Source organism: Podarcis erhardii (genome assembly GCF_964252035.2).
Source record: "Podarcis erhardii genome assembly, chromosome: 3".
NCBI classification, from domain to species: domain Eukaryota; kingdom Metazoa; phylum Chordata; class Lepidosauria; order Squamata; family Lacertidae; genus Podarcis; species Podarcis erhardii.
Window position 1 is genome coordinate 68,215,868 of NC_138507.1, and position 12,484 is coordinate 68,228,351.

The 12,484-nt window shown below is 47.3% G+C and overlaps 1 long non-coding RNA gene across 2 annotated transcripts; it reads right to left on the bottom strand.

The window, feature by feature from the left end:
- Window positions 1-4,649: 4,649 nt before the first annotated feature.
- Window positions 4,650-8,022, bottom strand: LOC309337703. 2 transcript variants are annotated; one of them, XR_014154510.1, is made up of 3 exons: window positions 7,948-8,022; window positions 5,154-5,196; window positions 4,650-4,773 (listed from the first exon to the last, which is right to left on the bottom strand). It is a non-coding gene; the product is annotated as an uncharacterized lncRNA (long non-coding RNA). The 2 variants fall into 2 exon arrangements; XR_014154511.1 differs by having other exon boundaries at window positions 4,696-4,758.
- Window positions 8,023-12,484: the final 4,462 nt, after the last annotated feature.

A 12,484-nucleotide genomic window follows, 5' to 3' on the forward strand; every position in this document is an offset into this window, starting at 1 on the left:
CCTCCCCCTTCACTCTTAGCAACAACACCTTCCTCTACGGCTTCTGTCCATGGTCAACTGCCTCTGTGCCCTTTGTTCTTGCACGCATAATGAACACCACATTTTGGGAGAAGGAGGGTCAGTTATGCTGTCCAGTGACATGTCCGCTAGCTGCTCTGCCTCCCCTCCTCCTCCTAACACCTCATAACTCTGCTGTTCACCTGTCTCTGAGCTATTATCTTCCTCAAAGCTCTGCTGTAATTCGGGACTGCCTCCCTTTGCTCTGAGAGTTACCAGAGGAGGGGGGTGACCTCCACCATTCCTCTTCCTCTTCAGTCCAGTCCCTGAGAGGTGAATAGTTAATAATATCCTACTTTTCTATTACCTGGATAACTTTAAAAGAGGTTTAGACAAATTCAAAAAAGTACATTAATTCTGAGGCTGAATAAAAATTAAGGGTCAAACTATATCTATCTATCTATCTATCTATCTATCATCTATCTATCTATCTATAAGGTTTAGACAAATTCATGGAAGATAAGGCAAGTAATGGGTACTAGTCGTGTCAGCTGTACTGGAATCTCTACAAGGCAACATGATTCAAAGTGCAGAACCCTGAATCACTTAGTGGCACCTTAGTCATCCAGATATTTTGAAAAATGCTGCAGTCATTTCTGAAAGCAAAAGCAATGTCTCTAAGCTTTCCAAAACACCAGGGTGGGAAAACGGAGAGGAGAGGAGAGCAAATACAAAGTGGGGTGAGGAGAAAGAGGAATAAGGCTGTCATCTGCCTTGTAATCAGAGGGATTGGCCAGTCTTCTACAATCCCAGTAGTTATTGCAGGGAGCAGCACTGCAAGGTTAAGTTTTATGTCTCTAAGCAGAGGTCAGATGTTAGAATGGGGAAAGATGAAGAAGCACTCGTGCACAACTGACTGATCTCACTTTTAAAGAGCAGGAATGATTACTCAGAAAGTGAAGGAGTCCTTCTCAAATTTGGCAGCATTTATGCCCTCAGAGGGATGGCCTTGAATGCAAATTTCACCCAGTTCTGCAAAAAAAAAAAAAAAAAAAAAAGTTAGAGATGGTTCCCTTCTGCAGGGGAAGAGTGGTGATCACATTTTAGAGTTGTTCAGAGCAAAAGTCCCTAGAATTATTTACTTGTAATTTGCACAAATCTGGAGGGGCTACCATGCTTGCAAATTTTATCCACTTCTGTCAAATAAAAAAAGTTATAAGCATTTTAAAACTTCCCAATAGTGAATGTGGATGAGGAAAACAAAGTGGATTTGAACCATCAAGTCCAACTGTGTTGTTTCTTTGAAGCTCTGAGTTGAAACTGAATCTTGTGGTTGGTGCACATTCCTACTAGATAGGCCTTTGGTCTGATCAGGCAATATAATGTTCTTATATACAGTAATAATTTAAAGCAGATGCAGGGGATGGAGCAAGATAAAAGAAGAATTCAAACAATGCAATAAATGGAAAAACTAAGAAAATAAGAATTTAAAATAGCACTCCCCAGATGAGTGCACACAGAATATCAGCCTTTGTCTTAGAAACTCATCAGTGCTTATTAAACATACTGTACTGGTTTGCATTTCCATTTTTAAAAGTGTTTCCCCTCCTCTTCCTTACCACTTGTAGGGTGCAATGATCACTAAAGAGAGACTGAAGATTCTTCTTCCTGTTCTTGACCATTTTAAACAATGTAGTACCTGAGCACTCAGCACCACCTCTGGACAATAGCAGAAAATGCAAGGGAGAACCAAGCTGAAAACATGCTTTAAATGCAAAGCACATAGGAGAGATTAATCTACCAAACAGATTCATAAGCAACAGAACAAAGGCACCACATCCTTTGTAGAATATGACAGAACTGATAGGTGACAAGGAGAAGAGCAGGCTTCTATCTAATGTGAAAATCTAATCAACAACCCAAAGTGCTTTCTCTCACAGTTAGAATAATTGCATGTTACGCATTGCAAAGTGGGCTTCTTCTTTGTTTCCAACATCAAAGAAATATTAAGAATCAGATCAATGTTTTTGTCCTTTTGCAAGGCATTAATTTTGCTCAGGACTTCTTCACACTACCAAGGCTCAGAAGTTGTGCTCTCTGAATGGTTACCCCTGATGACACCTACCTAGAATGGTTCAGAGGTTGCATTCACACACCATTTCTGAAATGTTTCCTAACTTAATACTTGCATTATATTTGAGCTTTCACACAACGTAAAAACCAATTCCAAAAAGCTAGTGGAATCTAGTAGAAATTTAGTACTCATTTCTGTGTTAATTGCTTCCAGCACAAAACATCAATTTGCAGCCCCATTAACCCAGGAAATCACTGGAGTAAAGTGACAAAATGTGGAGTGGTATATACCAGCCTACAGTTCTTTCCTGCCATTTTCATGGGTGAATCATGGAGGAACAGAGAAGCACACATGTCTGGCAAGGTGGCGGAGTAGCAACACTGTCCAATGGCATTTGTTGTGTCACACCATGTCTATTGGTGTGAATGCAATGTAGTGCAACATGCTGGTTTATCTGTCAAAAAGCCACAGTTCCATAACACAGTAGTTACTGCAGTGCGAAAGGAACGTCAGAAAATGTGACAGAAGCCCTACCATCATAATCAAGATTTTGAAACCTGGAGATAAAACAATTCTGGGGGGAAAACCTACAGTAAAATTACAGTGGTGCCCCGCAAGACGAATGCCTCGCAAGATGGAAAACCCGCTAGACGAAAGGGTTTTCCGTTTTGGAGGTGCTTCGCAAAACGAATTTCCTATGGGCTTGCTTCGCAAGACGAAAATGTCTTGCGAGTTCCTGAGGGTTTTTTTTCCTCCCCCCCCCCCTTTCTAAGCCGCTAAGCCGCTTATCAGCTGATCCGCTAAGCCGCTTAACAGCTGATCCACTAAGCCGCTTATCAGCTGATCCGCTAAGCCGCTAAGCCGCTAAGCCGCTAAGCCGCTAATAGCGCTAAGCCGCTAAGCCGCTAATGGGCTTGCTTCGCAAGATGAAAAAACCGCAAGACGAAGAGACTTGCGGAACGGATTCTTTTCGTCTTGCGAGGCACCACTGTAATGCAGTGAGCTCACCTTCAGCCCTCACAAAGTTTACAAAAGAGATACAAAAGTGGTCTCTACTTAATCATAGGCCTGTTTTAAAGGGAAGGTGGAGGCCAAGTGTGAAAATCTGAGTGTTCTTGAGTGCTCTATTGTCCGTTATAGAAACAGATACACACGAATGGACGATGGAAGTAACTTGGGAGAAAACAGCCTATTGACTTTAACGACGCCAAAGCTAGTGCCTCCTTTGTGCCTTGTATGCAAAAACTTGCATGCCTCCAGCAAAAGTAATGGAACATTAATTGGAAATGCGTCAGCAAAAAACTAAAACTAAAAATACCGTGTCTTGGACATTATTTGAATCTGGTTACATCCCTTTGGGTAATCTGCAACTGTTTATTGTAAAAATTCTAATGTAGTCACTAAGCATGCAGTCGGTATCTCATCTGGCAGATCCCATAAAGCTTCCTTATAAAGATGAACTTGAATTAAAAGCTCATAATGCTTCTACGCATCCAGATAAGTGACAAATAATGTAATCCTGCCTGGTTAAGCCTACTGAGTTCATTGGGACTAAGTGAGTAACTGAGTCTGGGGCTGCAGCCAAATCCTTTATCAAAGGGGAAACTGACACAGCTTCTGTAAGCCAGTAAGGCCTTTTAAAGTAGAGTTTGCCAAATGCAAAATTCCAAGAAAACAGCTGTCCCAGAGCTGCAGTCTCTGGAAAAAGAAGAGAAGCTAATATGTCCAATCAGGAGCCATAATATTTTGAAATAAAGAACAGTCCTACAAAAATAGAGGCTGTGATGGGTCCATAAATTCCTTTTGGAATGTGTGGGTATCATTCACACGTGAATGCAATAACATATTCTTGCACAACATAAAGTCAGCAGGCAGCTGATGATACTCTGGAATAATGAGAGGCAGTTCTGCAGTAGGCCACAGCCAGCATTGTCAATGACAGGGAATGATACTCTGTGTGGATAAGACTGAGAGGTTTCCAGTTCATGCTTCTTTTCCCATTACATCCACTGCTGCAACAGGAATAATTAGAAAAGGGATAAGTAGAACACTGACCCTGCTCTAACCCAGAAGAGACAGACTTCTTGAACCAGTCTCTCCCAACCTGTTGCCCTCCAGATGCTGTTGGACTACAACTCCCATAATTCCCTGACCATTGGCCAAGATGGAAGGAGGTGATGGGAGAGCCTAAAACTTCTAAAGGACACCCAGCTGGTCTAAATGCACAGCTTGGTGTTGACCTCCACATGGAGTTATTTCTGGACCATGCTACTTCAGACTTAACAGGTGGAGAAGCCCCATGCTCTCTACAAATATCCCTGCATGGAGAAAACAAGAATATTAGAAATAGGATTTTTGAAAGTAGCTCTCAACCCTGCTTCTGTTTCATACAAAGGGGGTCCAAGAAGACCTAAACCACACAGTAGAATTGTTCCTTAAAACGAGTGTGCCTTTTTTGTACCAGAATGAAGCAGCTCCAAGTGTTAAGCAACAGAAAGCTAAAATGTCTTTGGTATTGCTAAAGTATAACTCTTAAAAGTTATCTCCTTAAAAATAGAATTTTAATGACTTCATTCAACCTCTTTCATTTCCCAAGCTGTTTAATTAAAGTGACTCGGGTGGTAAGCCCTCCAGGTACAGAAATGAAGACTTTTGAAACAATGATTGCCGCAGCCTGTTTTGAACCCCTGCGAAAGAGAAGCCTACGAATAGAAACAAATAAATCACACAGCAGCGTCACCGGGTATCCAGAGGAGGGAGGGTAGGCGAAAACTGCATTTATTCAATGAACATGTCACCCACAGCCTAAAAATAATTGTGTGGAACAGGCTCCAGGAAGCCTGCAGGTTGTGTGGCACTGGAGAGGAGATAAACTCTAAATAGAAAGACAGGGGTAACAGTCTAGGAGAGGTTTTCTTTTCTTCAGAAAGGAAAATTAAGGGTGATAAAAAGCTTCCATTTCCCCCCCCCCCCTGCATATTGCTGCAAAAATGTGGAGAACTGAATTTAAGGCTGGAAAAATGAGAAACTGGGAGAAAGGAAGTTGGCAAATCCTTTGATTCCTAGGTGGGTGAGAACTTACCAGACCAAAGTTCTTTCTTGGAGATCAATGGGTTTCCACAGCTCTGGAAAAATTAAATGTTTTGTTTTGCCCCTTACATGCTATCCATAGGAACAAGCATAGGTGCATAGTCTTATACTAGGTCAGGCAATTGGTCCACATAGCTCAGTATTGTTTCCCCTGATGGACAGTGGCTCTCCAGGGTTTCAAAGAGGTTTCTTTCCCATATCTACCTGGAGATGCTGGCCATTGACCCTGGGACCTTCTGCATGCAAAGCAGATGTTGTGTCATGAGTTACTGCCGTTCCTCAAAGAACTGTCCTTTCCTCCAGTAGCAACACCAAGTGTTAAACAGCTCTCTTTTTGAGGCTCTGGGGTTCCTCCCTGGGCAAGAAGGTATCAAACTCCCTTCTGTTGCAGTATTCAACTTTTCCACTTTGACACTGAAGGGAGCCCTTTCCCCTCCCCCACTTCAATTTGCTATTCCAGTTTTGGCTCGCAACAAAAAGTTGAATTCTAGCTGTCTGGCCACACTGAAAGAGACACAGCATGTTCCCTCAAGTGCTGCAGATCTGTCCACTGGGTAGAGAGTTAAGTCAAGAAATAGTGGTATAATTTTAGTGAATCTGGTTAAGTTTTAATTTTGTTCCACAGGGGGAGATGTGTTATCCGTTTAGTGATGGATGTTGATCAATAGAACTACAAAGTGGGGTAGAGGGAGAAAGACTGTGGCAGCTGCAACCATTCCAGAAGGTAGCCACCACCACTGCCAAGCTCTATAAAGTGTGAACGCCTATCACCAGAGTTTCAAGGTAGAAGTCCATATTGGTTACCAGTGCAACATAATGAGGATGTGTCAGCTTGCGTTAAAAAGCACAGAAGAACTATTTGCTAGAGGTCTGCAGGGTTCTAAATCTCATAAGGAGCCTTCAGAAGTAGAGGAGTTTTCCTCCTTCAGACTTTTACACTCCAACTCTGGGGGAAAGAATGGCAATAATGGTGCAGGCAGGGGTATGGAGCTTAGCTTCTTAAACCATACTTGGGTATTGCTTTTACATGCAACATCATTTTGCGCTCTCTCGGCTCTCAGCTGGAAGAACATCACCTTCACCAAGCTTTGACAGGATCTCTTCCTTCAAACCTGAGACAGAACCCCAGCTACCAAGAAATCATCTCCTGTCAAGAGCTCCCATTGCTGAATCATCAATCAATTACCCTTGGACTCTTAATGAGTCATCAGCCTGAAAGAAGAAACCAATTTAGGCACAATCCACTGTGAAATTTTCCTGCTCTTTGGAGTGAATGGGAATATCTTTCTTATATATATGTGGTATATTGTGCCCTTTCACACCAATTAAAAATTGTGTCATTTATTTTTTTTTATCACTTTGATCTGGCTTATGTGGGAATATTGTGTTACTAAATGTGGGAACTGTCAAGAGGGAAAGTAATAAAGAAAGTTGGAAATTTTGTTATGCTCTTCTTAGTTTCTATATAGAGATTTCAGTCCACACTTTACCCAGAAAAATAACACATGCAAGAAAATGTGACATATTATGACTTTCTTACTCTGTTATGCAAGTGAGGCACAAACAGGACGAGGATCAGGCACTATTATGATTTGGTGGTGGTGCTGACTGAAAGTTTCCATCTGGGTCATGCACTCACATTATAGAGGATTTGTGTTCCATGGTGAAGAAAGTTGATGCAGGCATGGGTGGCTAACCTGCAACCCTCCAAATGTTGCTGGACTGTAGTTTGCACCATCTCTGATCATTGGCCACACTGGTTGAGGCTCCTTGGAGGTGAAGGGCAGCAACATCTGGAGGACCAGAGGTTAGCCACCCCAACATGCAAGTATGTCATCTCACTCTACATTTCAGGAATAATGCCAAGGTGGCCACCTACACATCACTCAAGAACAGCAAATGCATCCTCACGAGAGAGGACAAAACAGTGCACAGATCTGCATGCAATTTGCATGTGCTTATTTGCAGCTATAGATGCACATTCAGAAATTATTACAATAATTTAAACAGAAATAAAGACAACTCACCCTCTGGGGAAAGACCCAAGGGTCCTGCTGACCTGCTTAGGGTTCTGTCCAGTTGTTAACAGTTGATGGGTGACTTCAGGGCCCATGATCTCCATTCTTATAGTTATGTATGTTTAATTTGGAACTGGACTGGACCAGGAGGGGCTGGTAAGGATTGGTGGCACTACACCCCTGACTTCCCAGCAGCTGAGTCACTGCCATATCCTAGGGGGTGTGAGGCAGCAGACAGATTCAACAGCATGGGTGCTTTGGCAGAGGCAATCCAATACTCCTGCTGATACGCCCACACAGCACCAGCTTCCCTGCTGCCTCACCTTCTCCCTCCCGGTAAGTTGCAGTGACTCCACTGCCAGGAGGTCCTGTGTACAGCTCCTCACTTACTACTCCTGGACTTGACTGGACTGCCCTTCAAATAAAGGAAAATTTAAAACAGAGGACTGACTGTCGTCTGTAAAGGAGACACGCCTTCCCTCGGGATATAAGAATAAACAAAAGAGAGACAACATTAATTAAGGATGCTGTCTGTTGTGACAAGTATTTGCAGTGGACGTAACAGAGGCAAGAATAAGTCTTATCTGTTGTCCAGCATATGGACAAAAAGTTCTTTGTAATATATAACTAAAAGAAGGAGATGCATTTGTTGCTGTCCATGTTGGCATTCACAGTAAGACAGCATCAGTAAATGGCTAAGCACTTCTTTTTATTCATCTAGCTCCTCAACCATCTCAGCCTATGGAAACAGATTCTTGGTTAGATTACCAGTAATACTGTCAGGACTGGTGGTCTCATCCTGAAGGAATTAGAACTAAAAAATGGATCTTGGCTTGTGCATGGCTTTATCTATTAGGGAAAGAAAAGCACTCTGTAAGTCAAAAACTCATTTAGTAAATATGATTGGCTGTGTTTATCAATAATTACAGACAGGTTGATAAGGACTGGGACTTCAATGTGTACGCTGGGCCTCACCTTGAGTGCTTTATTTTCTGAGTTTCTTATAAAGGACTGTGCTACTAAAAGATTCTATCTTCAGTCTTAAAGTCACTCAGACATTTCTTATCCACTGAGAAAAACAACAATGATTATAGTTACAGATAGGTAGCCGTGTTGGTCTGCCATAGTCAAAACAAAACAAATTCCTTCCAGTAGCACCTTAAAGACCAACTAAGTCAGTTCTTGGTATGAGCTTTCGTGTGCATGCACACTTCTTCAGATACACTGAAACAGAAGTTTCCAGACCCTTCTATATAGTGAGAAGGTGGGGAGGGGTATTACTCAGAAGGGTGGTGTAATTGTAAGTTGTAATTGTAAGTTGTAATAAGTTGAGTTTGGTGATAAGTTGTAATAGAAGCTGCTGAATTACAACTTATCACCAAACTCAAAACCATGGAGAAACCTGGTCTGAACAAAGACCTTGGATTCTTCTGTGTATCTGAAGAAGTGTGCATGCACACGAAAGCTCATACCAAGAACTGACTTAGTTGGTCTTTAAGGTGCTACTGGAAGGAATTTGTTTTGTCTTGGATTCTTATCTCATTATACATGACTGTGATGGCCTGGGATTCCGAGTCTGAGAGTGATCCGGAGGAATCCCAGCCGGCGCAGGAGTCCCCGCCTCCAGGGCCGGCTGAACTGGGGCAAGGCCTAGTTGCTGAGGAAACTCAAGAGCAGGCACCAGGTGAAATCATTCAGGCCCCAGAGGTGCTGGAAGACTCAGTGGCTACAGGTGAGCCTCCCCCGGGGCCCAGTAACCCTTCGGCCTCTCCTGATCTGCAGAGGCTTAGGGCAGAGAGGCGAAGGGAACTGGTGTCTCCCAGGAGGAGTGCTCGCCTTAAGGCCAAGAGAGGCGGAGCTTCTGGGGGCCGGGACCGCCCCCGGCCTTAGAAGAAGATAAAGGTCAGGCAGCCTGGTCCCAGGTTGCGGGAGCAACGTCGTTGTGAAGTATCTGCTTTACCCAGTCCTTGTTCGGCACTCCCAGTGTGCCTGTTCCTCGCCCGGCTTCCTGCTTCTGCCTTACCAGTGTTCCTGTTCCCCGCCTGGACTCCTGCTTCTGCCTTACCAGTGTTCCTGTTCCCCGCCTGGACTCCTGCTTCTGCCTTACCAGTGTTCCTGTTCCCCGCCTGGACTCCTGCTTCTACCCTACCAGTGTTCCGGTTCCTCGCCTGGCTTCCTGCTTCTGCCCTACCATCGTTCCTGCTACCCCGTCCGGCTCCCTGTTGATCTTGGCCTACGGTAATAGTACCTCATCCCCCCCTGGGACCAGCACAGTTTGCTCCCGCCATACCCGCACTCCCCCTTCATAGGGGTGCGTTCGGGAAGAGCCAGAGGCCATGGCTGACCAGGCGGCTGCACTGGTGGATTTGGCCCAGAGGAACCAGACCTTGACTCACACCGTGCAGCAGCTCAGTGACGCGGTTGTGGCACTTCAGCAACGCTTGGAGGCCCTACCGGCTCCTGGGGCCGACGCCCCGGCTCCTGGCAAGTACCCAGTGGCTTTGCCTGAGAAATTTGATGGAGCCCCGGCCAGCTTTCCCATGTTCCTGGCCCAGGCCAAGCTGTATATTCAGGGGCGAGCCCGGAACTTTCCTGACGACCGCACCAAGGTGCACTTTTTGATTAGTTTGTTAAAGGACCAGGCGGCCAAGTGGGCGTTGCCGCTACTCAGGCAAGACTCCCCCTTGCTGGCAGACTATACGGGGTTTTGCAATCATTTGGAGGCCGCGTTCGGCAATCCCCAGAAAGGGAGTCAAGCCAACCGGGCGATTCGGCGTTTGAAACAGGGCAAGTCCACGGTGGCCGCATATACCACGGAGTTTCGGCTGCTGGCACAGGACTTGACCTGGAATGATTCGGCACTGCGGGACCAGTATCTCGAGGGGCTTTCAGACGAGGTACTGGACCAGTTGGCCACAATGGAACGCCCCACCACGCTAGACACTCTCATTCAACGGTGTCTACAAATAGACGATCGGTTGGAGGATCGTCGTCAGGCCCGGGGTCGCCGACACTTCCAGTTCACGGCACCAGCTTTTTCCAGCAGCCCCACGGTCACAACTGATTTAACGGAGGAGCCTATGCAGCTCGGGGCAGTGCGGCCACGCCTTTCCCCTGCAGAGAAGGCGCGGCGTCGGGAGGGAAATCTCTGTCTTTACTGTGGCGGAAGTGGACACTTCGCTCGGTCTTGTCCAGAGAAACGCCAGCCGCAGGGAAACTGCCAACCCCAGTAGCTGATGGCCCTAGCTACCGGGGGTCCCAAACAGCACAGAATGGGGCCGCATCAATTAAATTACAACACCTTATGGTTCCGGTACATCTATACCCTCCAGGAGGGCCATGGATTCTTACCCATGCTCTGGTGGATTCAGGGGCAACCCGCTCTTATATGGACGCTGCTTTTGCTGCCCAGCATCGGGTGCCACTTCGGAACAAGCCAGAACCGGTACAGGTGGAGGCAATCGACGGACGGCCACTGCGTTCGGGCGCCGTCACTCAAGAGACCCAGCCCCTGGTCCTGTGCCTCCAGCAGCACCGTGAGATACGAACTCTGGATATTGCTTCCATGCCCCGGTTCCCCCTGGTGCTTGGGATGGACTGGCTAGAGGCTCACAATGTGCAGATTGACTGGGTCAAACGGACTGTACACTTCCCAGACCCCAATTCTCCTGCTGAGACTGAGATGCTAGCAGCTGCGCCCACTGAGGAGGCGGCTGCGACGCTCCCCGCTGAGTACCGGGACTATCACGACGTGTTCGAGGAACGGGGGGCAGACCAGCTGCCGCCGCATCGGTCCTTTGACTGCGGCATAGACCTCCAGCCCGGAGCGCCTCTACCGGTGAGTCGCTTATACTCGTTAACAGAGCCAGAGCGCGAGGCTTTGCAGGACTTCTTGCGCAAGAACCTGGAGCGTGGGTTCATTAGACCCTCTACCTCGCCCACTGCTGCACCAGTGCTCTTTGTTAAAAAGAAATGTGGGGAGCTCCGCCTTTGCCATGATTACCGGGCCCTGAACAAAATTACCATCCCGGACCGGTACCCCTTGCCCCTTATTTCGGAGTTACTGGAGCGGGTGCAAGGGGCGCAGGTGTTCACCAAGCTAGACCTCCGGGGAGCCTACAATTTGATTCGGATCCGCGCCGGGGATGAGTGGAAGACAGCATTCGGGACCCGGTACGGACAGTTTGAATACCTGGTTATGCCCTTTGGTTTGTGCAACGCGCCTGCTGTGTTCCAACGGTACATCAACCACGTTTTCCAGGACTTGCTAGACAAGTACGTGGTGGTGTACTTAGATGACATTCTGGTTTACTCCCGTGACCCGGCGTGCCACGAGGGCCATGTCCGGACCGTGCTGCAGCGCTTGCGCGAGCATCGTCTGTATGCAAAGCTCAGCAAGTGCGAGTTCCATCAGCAGTCAGTGGACTTCCTGGGTCATCGACTCTCACCAGGTGGGGTGCAAATGGATCCTGGGAAGGTGGCAGTGGTTCGAGAATGGGCGGCACCTCGGAACCGCAAGGACCTACAGCGTTTCCTGGGGTTCGCCAACTATTACCGGACCTTCATTGCGGATTATGCTCACCGCACCACCCCGTTGACCCGACTTCTGCGCCCCAAGACGCCGTTTTCCTGGGACAAGGAGGCGGAGGAGGCATTTCAAGGGTTGAAGGCCTGTTTCCAGAGAGCGCCAATCTTGCAACATCCGGATCCTTCCCGACCCTTTGTGGTAGAGACTGACGCCTCCAGTACGGCTCTCGGTGCCGTCTTGTCTCAGCAGCACGGACCGGAAGCGCCACTCTTACCCTGCGCCTTCTATTCCCGCCAGCTCCTTCCAGCGGAGCGTAACTATACCGTGTGGGAGCGGGAACTGCTGGCCATCAAGGTGGCCTTTGAGGTTTGGCGCCACCATCTTGAAGGAGCAAGACACCCGGTGGAGGTGAGAACCGACCACCGGAACCTGGAATACCTCCAGACCACCCGCAAGCTGAACCAAAGGCAGATCCGGTGGGCGTTGTTCTTTTCCCGGTTCCAGTTCCGGATCCGCTACATCCCTAGCTCCCAAAACCAGAAGGCGGATGCCCTGTCCCGGAAACCTGAAGACAACGCAGACACGGTTCAGCAAGCAGCACCCACCACGATCCTACCACCAGCTGCATTCCTGGCCACCCAGGAGGTCGAGCCACTGCAGGCTCGGGTGCGGGAACAGCAGCGGGTCGACGCTTGGGCCCAGGAACGACTCCGGGAGCTGGCTGAAGGGTCCAGCCCACAGTATCCGGGGCTGGTCCTGCATCAGGGCCTTCTGCTG